Source organism: Otolemur garnettii, unplaced genomic scaffold (genome assembly GCF_000181295.1).
Source record: "Otolemur garnettii isolate 467f Iridium unplaced genomic scaffold, OtoGar3 scaffold00214, whole genome shotgun sequence".
In the NCBI taxonomy this organism is placed as follows: Eukaryota; Metazoa; Chordata; class Mammalia; order Primates; family Galagidae; genus Otolemur; species Otolemur garnettii.
The window spans coordinates 2,070,931-2,083,290 of record NW_003852609.1 but is presented as its reverse complement, the minus strand read 5'-3'; the positions used below and the strand labels follow the sequence as shown (position 1 = coordinate 2,083,290).

General features: G+C 42.1%; 1 pseudogene; it reads right to left on the bottom strand.

The window, feature by feature from the left end:
* Positions 1-8,267: 8,267 nt before the first annotated feature.
* Positions 8,268-9,599, bottom strand: LOC100957288 (annotated as a pseudogene).
* Between the last annotated feature and the right edge of the window lie 2,761 nt (positions 9,600-12,360).

The window sequence follows — 12,360 nt, the reverse complement described above, 5'->3', positions numbered from 1 at the left end:
TCAAAAAAAAAAAAAAAATGTAGGGAGGTGGTCAACTACGAGGTTCTACCTACTGTATCTGTTCAGAGTGATTCAGAGGGAACATGGCTCTTTTAGATTAGGTGATTAGTGAGATCTCTCCAGAGAGGGATCTTCTAGTTGAAGCTTGATTTGAAGAAGAAGTTAGCCATGCAAAATCTAGAGGCAGCACCTTTGAGCATAGGGAGGCCCTATGATGAGAACATGTTATGGATTGGATGTTTGACTCCCCAAACCTCTTGTTGAAATTAGATCCTCAGTGTTGGAGGTGGAGACTTGTGGGAGGTGTCTGGGTCTGTGAATGGTTTGATGCCATTCTCACTAGTGAGTGAGTTCTTGCTCCACTAATTACCCAAAAGCCTAGCAACTCCCTCCTCTCTCCCTTGCCGTGTGATCTCTGCACATGCCAGCTCCGCTCTGCCTTCCTCTAGGAGGAAAAGCTCTGTGAGGCCCTCACCAGAAGCAGCTGGGTGTGCCAGGCTTTTGGTACAGCCTATAGAACTATGAGCCAAATCAACCTCTTTTCTGTACAAATTACCCAACCCCAGATATTCCTTTAGGGAAGTGTTTTTTTTTTTAATCTCTTGTCACACTTGAACCTATAGTTAAAATTCCACAGCTCACTCAAATTATGATGATCAACAAAAAGGGCAAAAAACAAGTATACTTAAACTATGCTTTGAACTTCTTTTGAAAATAATTTAACTAATAATCTTTAAAACTTTTCCCTGCACACCTAAGACCTTCTCAAGGCACAACGGTGTGCCATGGCACACCAGTCGAAAATCACTGCTTTATAGCAACACCAAATGGACTAAGAACAGCATTGTGGACAGAGAGGGCACCATATAAGACTGAGGTCAGAGACGTGGGAGGACCCAAGGGCTGAAGTGCTGAATCACAAGTTGATGAGAATTTAAATTTTATTCCAAGTCCACTTAGTGTAAAAAGTGGATGACATGATTTTCTTAGTACAGGATGGATTAAATGAGGAAGTGAAAGTAGGGAATTCATGCAGGGTGAGGTTGTAATAGTTTAAATGTGAGGTGATGGTGCCTGGTGAATGAGGAGGTCATAATGTAGATAGAGAAAAGTGAATGGATTTCAGCCATCTTTTCAGGTAGAGCCAATTGACCACATGTAGGGAGCACGGACACCCAGAATGACTCAGAGCAGTATGACTTACTGAAATGAAAGAGTGGGGAGAGGGTAGACTTGGGGGCACAGTCAAGACTTCTATTTTAGTTTAATTAATGCCTTTTAGGTATGGAAGTGGAGATGTATGTATATATGAATCTGAAGCCTGCTCAGTGGAGAGGTAAAGACTGAGCTATAAATGGAGCATTTCCGATCACAGGAGATAGTATTTAAGCCATGGGGTTGACTGAGATCAACTAAGAACAGTATTTGAACAGGAAAGAAAGAGTTAATTCTGAACCTTAGGGAAACTGAATATTTAGAATTAGCTTTTTGATTATTTATGGCTTGTCTATTCTTGGTCTAGACTTTCAGCTTCGTATGTTCTTCCACGGGCAGTCAGTACAAGGCTCTCCAACCAAAACCTCCACTGATCTGGTAAGTTAGCTATGGGTTAACATGATGCCCCCAAGGCTCTCCAACCAAAATCTCCACTGATCTGGTAAGTTAGCTATGGGTTAACATGATGCCCCAGAAAGACTCCTAACAAAATACAATTATGCTATTTTCAAAGACTCATTAATTTCCATAACTAACATCACGATAATGTGTCTATGATGCATCTGTTCTTTCTTTTTCTCTCTCTCTGACTTTCTGTCTCTTTCTCTCTTTCTTTCTTTCTTTCTTTCTGGTTCCAACACCTTTGAATATCCTTCCTAAAGATTTCCTCCACTTCCTGAGTCCTACCTTCCTCTGTAGATTTCCCAGGGCACTGCCTTATGGAGTAAGCTGGGGCTCTGTTTCTAAGAACACATTCTCCGCTTCTGGTTCACTGACCTTCCTAGAATTTCTGAGTTACTTAGCATCTTTTAGTAAGTTCCATTTCTGCTAAACCAATGTTGATGTTTAGGTTTCCCAGGAAACAGGCAGACAGAGATTTGTGTGTAGGAGGATTTGGGGGGGAGAGTGCCCTCTGGATCAACATCTGTGAAGGGTGAGGGATGAAGGAGGGGCAGAGGGGGAACTTGAACTGTGGTGAAGTTCCAACAGAATCCTCATTTGATCCTAGAGAAGCTCAAGAGCTGGGGGGGGGACCTTCAGGTTTGCCCCGAATGAGCCAAGGGGCCTGGAAATTTTTTTTTTTAGATCTCTCTCCCTCTTCCCTACTCATTGGACCCAGGCTGCCCTAGAGAGGGGGCATATCCTTGGACAATGAGACTTTCTTAGACTGAGAGCCATTTTTGGTCAGAGATGCTGCCAACACTTATCCAATGATCCATAGCACTCCCCATTTCCACAACAACCTTTATAGTTTGCAAATCCACTATTCCCCTGGGTTTTAATAATACCATTTTCATGGTTTGAATGAGAAACCAAGGCTCAGAAATAGTAAATGAACAGCTAGAAAGAGGTGGAGGTGAGACTCAAACCCTAGTCTCATGGTTCTGAATCCTGTCTCTTTGCCTGCACCATGGGGAACATTGCCAAGGACCATCAAACCACCTTTGAGATAGGCAAGCTACCCAAGTGACTGAGTAGGGCCTATACAGTTTTAAAATTTTGAAACACATCACTTTTGGATCTTTCCTCAGGAGGTCTCAGCTTTTTAGCTAGAATTTATGGCAATGGATTTCAGTTGGAGGCCACCATTTTGTAAAGGACGGAATCTCACCCTATCCTCCTGTGGAGTGTGGGGGGCAGAGGAAAAGGCCACAAAATACCCCCATGCTAGATATTATCTGTTGACACAAGGTATCTACTCCTATCTTCATTTATGTCCCCTCCTAGGGTCTAGAAGGCAGTCAGGGATCCGGGTTGGGTTTAAGTTCTGCCAATGAAATGTACTTTCATACTATTCAGAAGACAGAAGGAGACTGTTTTCCAATAGCTGTGACAATAGAAAAACAGTTGTCAACAAAAGTGAGTAGCTATGGCCAGACTCCAGCTCCATGTCCTGGTCACCACTGTCTGGAACCCAGGTGACAGTAGCTGCAGCTTTTCTGACCTCTGCAGCCTGTAGCTACAGTGATTAATCTTGAAAACAAAGGACCAAGAGCTGATTTCTACTCCTCCTTCTCTCACAAAAATTTGTAAGTACTTAATATCCTGGATTAAGCCAATCTCTTGCTGCTTGAGATATCTGTAATGATTTTCTTTTTCCTGTGCTGGGCCTAATATTGCACCCCAAGCATGAAGCCAGTCAGTGACTCCCTTTCTACACCCACACAACCACATGTGATATGACCAGAGGAAAAATGCCCTTCACCCAGAAAGCAACAAAGGGGACACCATAGAACAAACTGGATTGCTATGTGCTGTGATGACTCCCCCAGGGAAACTAGTGACAATGGGCCAAATGGGGAATCGCTTCTTAAAGCAGGTGTGCATGGAGCCTTGTCTTGCTGCACAGATTGTAATACTCAGCCTTTACTACCGTGACACTTGGTCCCAGAGCAGACCTATCTTCTACCTTTTTGATCCAACATCCTAATGTCCTAGAGAGGAAAGGCATAAAATTCCACCAGTGTACTTGTTAGCACACTGTGTGGACAAGATGCTTCTCTAACAGGGCAGACCCACAAGAGTCCACAACCATTGGCAATTAGGCAGATGTCAGACAAAGTTAGAGGCATTGAAAGTTGAGTAAACAAAAGAAGAACACTTTATGAGTCCCTCCCACTCAAGGAATGTAGAAAAGGAGCAGACATTGGGAGACCAAGAGTCCCTTGGATTTGTAGCCATCAAAACCAAAAATACTCATTTCAAAGAAGGATGCCATTTTACAGAAAAGGAAAGAGGGGAAGCTTCAAAGAGTCCTTAGCCCTGCAAATTCAAGCACAAAAGGGGTCTTCAAAGACAGCCTCCCCACAATGGTGGAACCTGGGGCCCAGAAAATGCTATGAAATACATCTTGAATGGAACACAGAGGAAGATGGGGTTAAGGAAATATTGAGGCACCTCCATTTTTAATAAGAATTGCTACAGTATCCAGTTTCTACTTTAGAAGGCTGTTTCCATGTTCCAAGCAACAGCTGGTCCCACTTTACTGCTGTGGGTAAAATGGGTCCTAGTAAATCCTGTGTAATAGATGTATTCATATGCTCCGTCCTTTTAACAGTCTTCTTAATTAGGGTGCTGTCCTTTTAAGCAAAGCATTTATATAGTTACTTTATTGCATTTGAATACAGTATTAGCTTCAATAGACTTAATATAATTTTATGGGTTTTTAAAAATACTGCTTTACAATGAGGGGAATTTGTTTTATCATCCGTGTGGAGTTACTCCCATGGCTATTTAAAAGCCATTGGTACAGAAGTTTACGAATTGCTGTTGAGAAGGAAATCTCCTAAAGATGTGGCAGATGGTGGTGGCTCTGCCGCTTATTAGCTTAACTTCTGAGAACCTCAACTTTCATATCTATAAAATGAGGTCAGTATCTTCCTTGCCTACCTTCTGGAGCAATTGTGAACATCAAATAAAATACAGTAGAACTTCTGTAAGTTGACCACCCAAGGGACTATAAAAAGCTGGTCAACATTCAGAGTTGGTCAATAAGGAGCTAAGTCTGCTGTACTGATACGTACAGGTAGTGCACGTCTGGTCTTTGAAAATTAGGTCAGTTTAAGGAGTGGTCATTGGAGGGAGGTGGTCAGCTATGGTTCTACTGTAATATACACAAAAGGACTTTAGGAAGCATTGAGAGTTGTGTGCATTTCAAAGAGCTGTTATTGCCCCTGTGGAAGCTCCTGTCTTTACTCCCATGTGGAGATGGTGCTAGTACATGAGTTTTAGAGGCATCCAGGTAGACTTAGACTTTGTCCAGGATGTGTGGACAATAAGACAATGAGGGATAGGTAGAGATGAGAGCCTCAGGCATTATGGGAGAGAGGGTAGAAGGCTCAGGATAACAGAAGACAGATGTGGGATTATTTCAGTGTTAGCTGTGGCTACTTGCTGACATTCTGCTACCTAAGTCTGGACCTCTTCTTCTCTATATCAAATTGTTTTCCAGTTCCCCACCTATTCAATATCATCCCAAATCTCATTCATTTTTTCACTAGTATTTAGGTGAACAATTCTTTACTTAAGAAAAGGAATGCTCTCAAATACCTTCTTTGTACCTTATAGCACTAGGATTCCATTTTGGTGGTGAGGGTGGGGGGTGTCAGTGTCCTGATGCCCCTTTAAATGTAGCTAAAATGGAATGTGACTCATATCAGGTTTCATCTGCTTATGCACAACACAGATAAATCCCCAGCAGTATAATTTGAAAAAGTGAAAGACAAAGATTTATGAAGTGGGCCTTAATACCTTTCTAACAACATGACACCACCATCACGCCAACTTATATCTGTGCCATTTTCTTTATCATTATGCATTAGAGCACCAAAGAAATGTCACTCACCTTTCAAATCATGGAGTGAAATCTATTGTGTTGTCCATGATATGTTCAGTGAGAATGTCTGTCAAGCCCAGCTACTTTACCTACTTCTTTTAAATAATATCACAGTATCAGTATATTCTCAATTACTTAGGCTTAGAGGCAGTGGCAAAAGAGTAAAAGGACCACTGTACTTTGAGTCAGAAAACATAGGTTTTGTAGGAGAGTGAAAAATGGCTTCCTTTCATCCCTCTAAGTTCCTTGGCTGGGTACAAATTAAATCAACCCAAGACAGATTAACAGGGAATATACCATATTTAATTACATATATACACATGGAAGTCCCATAAAATATGAGACTCAGAGAATGTTCGGATGAATGAAGCTTACAAAGCATCCTGGGCTATAGAAAGGAATAGGGTCTTGGGGCTTCTTGGGGAGTATTGAAGATACAAATGAGGGGAGGAAATGTATTGTGACAGGTTGTCTTGTTATACAGGTAGACAGTCTCTGACAGTCTGGGCTGGAGTCAACCTCTAGTTTCCTTTCTTATAATCTGAGTTAATATTCCCTGGTTGATGAGATTTCTGGGAAGGGGATTCCTAACAATTGAGTGCCTCTTGGAGGATCTATGTTTAGGAAGTTTGGAGAAAACCTCTGCCTGTATCTACTGTTCTCCAAAGTGCCCTCAGTTCAAAGTGATCAGCATTACAAAGCATCATATTTGGGGGTAGCAGTTCCTGAATTCCTTCAGTTTGCACCTGAGTCTAACACGTGAGAGCTGGGAGATTTGAGCAGGTTCCTCTGCTCCTCTGGGCATCGACATCATCTGCTGCTCAGCACAAGCCTCTGATGTGATAATGTCGGTGAAATCGCTTTGGGAAAATTAAAGTCAGGGCCATACTGTATTGATGATATATGATAGTCATGGACAAATGACCTTATTTATTGGTATCTCACTGACATTGAAAAATCTCAACTGTATTCTTACCACAAATGCTGACTTACAGACTTCTTAGCTGCAGATCGAGGGGCTTGAAAGCCATCCTTTCCTTCCTGGCTTCTAGCCCCTTCTTTCTAGTTTAAATATTTAATTTAATTGTGGCCATGCCCTTCTTGGCTGATCTCTCAATTAAAGATCAAAGCACAGAGTCTCACTGCCAATTTCAAGTCCATCTAACTGCTATCCAGATATAGAAGTTCTTATATATTTGTTTTAAAATTTTTTCTACCCTTTTTGGGGGAAGGGGCTAAAGTGCTATGGCATCATCATAGCTCAAAGCAACCTCAATCTCCTGGGCTCAAGTGATTCTCCTGCCTCAGCTTCCCGAGTAGCTGGGACAGCAGGTATACACTGCCATGCCCAGCTAATTTTCATATTTTTTGTAAAGACAAGGTCTCACTATGTCACTCAGGCCAGTCTTGAACTCTTCCTTGGGCTCTCAAAGTGCTAGGATTATAAGCATAAGTGTAAGCCACTGCTCTGGACTCCCCCCCGCCCCCGCCATTTTTTTAAGAGATAGGAAATAGAGTCTGATGAGGTTGTCCAGGCTGGAGTGCAGCAACTAATTACAGGCATGACCAAGGGCACTGCAGGGTCAAGCCCCTGTGTTCTCTTGGTCCTCCCAGCTCAGTCTCTGGAGTAGCTAGGACTACAGGTGTGCATGCAGACCACACCCAGCTTAGACCTTTTTATATAACCCAATATGATCCTGACAATCTACACTGCAATCCTGACAAGTACAGCATGTGTAGATCAGTCTTGGACCTCTGGCTGAATGAAGAAGAGTGTGCAAGAGCTATAGAAAAATGTAAGAGCCAAAGGATGTCCACATCACAGTCTTACTGGTGCTGAGGGCCACTGGCCTATGTAATTCCAAAGCTGAATACCAAGATGTTTCTTTTAATCCAAGAGCAAGGTGAAGGGAATGTTATTCTATTGATCATCCTGGAAGGAAAGTAGAAAACAATGTGAAAAGGTATTTTCTATCAGGTAAAACCTTCTGGCTTAGTACCTGCTGAGATTTTTGTGGGGCAGGGGCAATTGTATTTCAAGGTTGAGGGTCCTGGTCTGAGGAGAGTCTTCCTGTTGATGGGACTCTAAAGAATCCCACAGAGGCACAGCTGTCTCCTGTGAGAGAGCTGATTGTGCTAGCCCAGGTGTCTCCTCTTATGTGCTAACTCACCAGTTCTGTTCCCATGATAACACATTAACCCACTAACCCATTAGTCCATGAATGGGTTGAACTACTCAGGAGAGCAGAGCACAGCCCTCACGATCCAATCACTTCTTCTTCTTCTTTTTTTTTTTTTTTTTGTTGTTGTAATCTCTGATTTTTAATGACAATCTCAAGGGAAAGCCAGAACCTTTTCCATGTGAACCTTGACTTAAAACAGAAATCCTCTGTGTTTGGCCCAGCTCCCATAGATGCCTCCTGCCCCAGAGTTCCAGTGTATTGCCCCCCCACACTAGTTTCTTGGCTCTTCTGCCCCTTCCCCTGGTCTGAACTACATCAGCCTCAAATCCACACAGGATTCTCTCTGCTGAATGCTGCCTTGAGCTACTTCTCCCTTTCCTGTTCTAGCTGTTACTTCCGTTCACATGTCGTCTGAGGAAGGAGTATGCTGGAGGGTAAAATATGCTACCCTAGCATTGTTTAAAAAATATTAGGCCTTGGTCCCCTCCTTTATCCCCCACCTCTTATACCCAAGTACTGACACCACTGGCTTCTCACAGTCTGCAGTAGGTGTGGGTTCGAGGTGCCATATGCTTCTCTGGCACCTGTTTGTGAACCAAATAGAGGGAAAGTATGCTAGAGACCAGGAAGATCGCACCAAACCAATGGTGAGAGAAGTTGAACTGCAGTTCTCCCAGGACTTGTGTGACCATCATGCGGTATTCTAGGGGCATATTCATTCAGATCAGAGTGCATGCCCATTATCTGTGCTAACAGTAGGACAATGACATTAGAAGACTTACTGCCAGAGATGGCATAAAAGAACATGGTAAGAGTGATCAATAACCCTCTGATGAATGTGACAATGATTATTCTAACAAGGATGAAGGAAATGGTTGGGACCAAAACTGCACATCAGCTTGGATTCCCAGGTAATTCAGTGATCTCAATGCCTCTTGTGACAGGGTCAGTTTTCCCAACTTTATCAAAAACGATATTGATGGTTGCTGTGAAAATTTTTCAAACACAGTATATGGAGAAAAAGTGATCCCCAAATTAAAATATTTCACCTTGAAAGTTTTGGAGTATTCTATTCTCTCCTTGGAAGCATATAGGTCAGCAGTTTCCAGAAAAAGCTGCCTCCTTAGTTCTTCCAAAGCATCCACTTCCTATTGAATAAGAGCAAGATTTTCACTCCCTGGTGCTGATGTAGTAGTGCTTCTTATCATTCCCGGGAATGCTGATGGTTTGTTGTGCACTTCCCCTTTCTGGAACATAGGTCTTTGTGCCACTGTCATCCTTTTCTTTTTGCTTAGATCATATCAGTGGTTTGAAGCAGTCACCATTCCAGGGCTAGAATATCTGTATATTCCTGAGGAAGCAGGATGCGTATGGACAGTTGACAGCACCAAATCCAGAAAGGAGAGACTTCAGAGTCACCCCAATCACACCCTCTTGGCTGATGACCTGTTCTGCGGATAAGATCCCATGTTTGGGGCTGGGAATGGGAAATGGATCTCCTAGTTTCCAGAAGAAATACATAAAGCTCAACCATAAGAGAGAGGAAGAACTAATCGTTTTTTGTGCAATACTTGGATGTTGCTTACAACAAAATACCCAATGTAGAAAGGCACCATGAAAACCAGGGTCAGCAGAATTATACACAGGTTCATTGTCCAGTGAAAATAATGGGAGCGGCTATTTAATACTCCTAAGATTTCAAAGATGATGAGCTCAAACGTTTTTGGGTGCAAGAAAACCCCAAAATCACAGAGAAGATCACCTGTACAACATCCTGATACACCTCATAGTCTTTAAACAATTGGTGCATGAAGAAATAGTATCAGGGAGATAATCATGATGCTGGAGTTGATAAGAAAACTCATGGGGAAGTGTGAGGAGGGCTCCGGCCCACCTCTTCCCCTTCCCAGCCCAGTGCACACTCAAGTCACCTGCCCCCAACCACCTCTTAAAGACCCCACTTCTCAATACTGCCACATTGGGGATTCAATTTCAACATGAGTATTGGAGCTCATTCCAACCATGGAGGGACCAACAGTTAACACTACTTTTTCTTGCCTATGTTCTGAACCAGTTGAGGAATAAATAAGAAGTTAGGCAGCTGGAGAAACCAAACATCATTCATTCATTCATTGTTGATGCTGTTAACATTATGGACGTGGCTGACTACCACAAGTCAGAGGCTTCTCAATACGTTCTGATATTTAAAAATATGGCTTTTAGGGATAAACAAGTGGACTTTCTACTCTAGACACATATTCCACTACGACCACCCCTCTTTGCAGCCCGTGCTGGTCTGACAGCAGTGGAGGTCTACACTCTCTGCAGGTGGACTCACTCCCTGGAGAAAGAGAAGAGGAGAGAGCTCAGGAATGAGTGGCCCAGTTCCTCTTTTCAAACTGAAAAAGGGATGAAAAGCTGAGGAAACACAAGGACATTAGCTGAGTGTAGTGACATGTGCATGTAGTCCCAACTACTTGGGAGGCTGAGTTGGGAGGATCTCTTGAGCCCAGGAGTTTGGTGCAAATAAAGCAACAGAGCAAGACTCTGTCAGAAATAATAATAATAATAATAAACATTTTAAAAAATAAATAAACCCCAAGAACATTATGCTAGTGAAAATCCTTCTGTACAGATGATGGGTGGAAACAATCAGCTCTGGGAAATAAACACTCCTCTACAGCAGATCAGCCTTCCCTTCAGCTTGGAAGTAAATTCCTGTAAGAGCAGTTAGCTCTGAAAGTCCATAATATGTAGCGATTGTGCTTCTTAAAGATGGCGACTGAGACAGAACATTCACACACATAAGGGTATTTGTTAGTTAAAATGTTTGGCTGCCACATCTTTCATCTCCCTCCTCTCCATGCTTTCTCCTCTAGGCCATCTACCCCTTTAGTTACAAGCCCCTCCATCAGCCCAAGCCTGGTAAGACTATAGTTGAAGAGCAGTTGGAAACAGAGGGATTGAGAATGGCTGGTTTCCAGATCACCGAGTCAACGCTATGAAACACTTTGCAAGATGGCATATATTTTTTTTCTCTCTCTCTCAGCCTGGATTATTTCTTAGTGTTCCTGATTCTGCTGGCAGGAGTCCTGCTGAATTCAGAAAAACCATATGAAACCCATCCCGGCTGTTGCCAAAATAAATTGTTAATCATATCAGATGTAGCACCAAAGAGTGTTCCATCATAGTCAATTTTCTGTTTTGTAACTATTCCCCTCAGCTCCATTCAGGATTTGCCAAGAGGAAAGAAAGCCCATATTGTGCACGTTACATTCCCTTAGATGCCAGTGGAGAAAGGACAGCGAGAAAGGGTCTTGGGGTCAGGTGAGGGTACCCCCCAACACTAACCAGAGATGTTTATTACAGCCCAATTTTAGTTATCCCCCGGGGGATATTAAGAGCTTAAGGCTGGGTGCAGTGGCTGGGATCTGTAATCCTAGGATGTGGAAAGCTGGGAGGTGGGAGGATCTCTTAAGCTCAGGAGTTTGTGACCAACCTCAGCAACATAGTGAGACCCAGCTCTAAAAAACAAATAAACAAACAAGTAATCAAAAAAAGAGTTTGGGATCCTCAGCTATATCCATTAAACCATTACAGCTTGAAAGTATGAGAATCTCACAAAGGTTCAATGTGGTCAGTGGGGAAGATCAGCAGGGTTCGTACCTGCATGTTTCAAAAGGTTTCTTTAGATGCAACAGTTATATAAAAGGATGGCAATTGATTCCACTCTCTGGTTCAGATGGAACCAGGCTTACTGGAGCACTGTGTTGTCAGGACTGCTGTCTATGTCTCAGTAATAGGAGGAAAGAAAGAAGCAAATTATAACAAGGAAAGTACTGATCTAGTTGTGATCTTTTCTTTTCTTTTCTTTTTTTTTTCAGTGAAACAGAAGCCAATAGGCAAGCAAAAGCTAACATCTGTTTGAGAGTAGATCACAGTGACACATCTAGCCTAATCATAACAGATCTTTAGAAAACAGTTTGAATTCCTTTGAATTAAATCACCACATGCCAGACAACCCATGTCAGACAGAAAAAATATATATGCTTTTCCTCAAAAACATTTTTATTGGTCTAAATTCTACGCAATCACTGCCATTACTGCTGAGTTTAATAATATGTAGTGAGTCTCAAATTGGCAAATTTCATTATTTACACTTTAATAGCTATTGACAGAAGCTCATTCATAGAACTCCCGGTGACAACAGCTGTCCTGGAGTTATGGCATTTTGAAAGCAAGTTCAAGTTATTAGAGCTTATTTTGGGTACAGTTTCTTTCCCTAGTCTAGATGTACCATAGATGGTACAAAATTCAATAAAGACAAATAGAATTTCACTGTTTGTGTTTCTCTTCTGGCCAATATCATCATTCATTTTAGTTCACAATTATTCTGGAAATAATCTTGTTGTAAATGTTCAAGGTACACTGCTGGGTTCTAAGCAGAAGTGCACAGAATGTTTCTACTTTGAGAAAGTACAAGAAGTGGTCAATGGGAAATAATGATTTATTTGTGGATAAATGAATGATCCAATCCTGCCTCTTTGTTATACAGAGATTTGAAGTGGCTTTTAAGAAACGCCTACAATAAAGTAGCAAAATGCAAACAAAATATTAAATCTATAG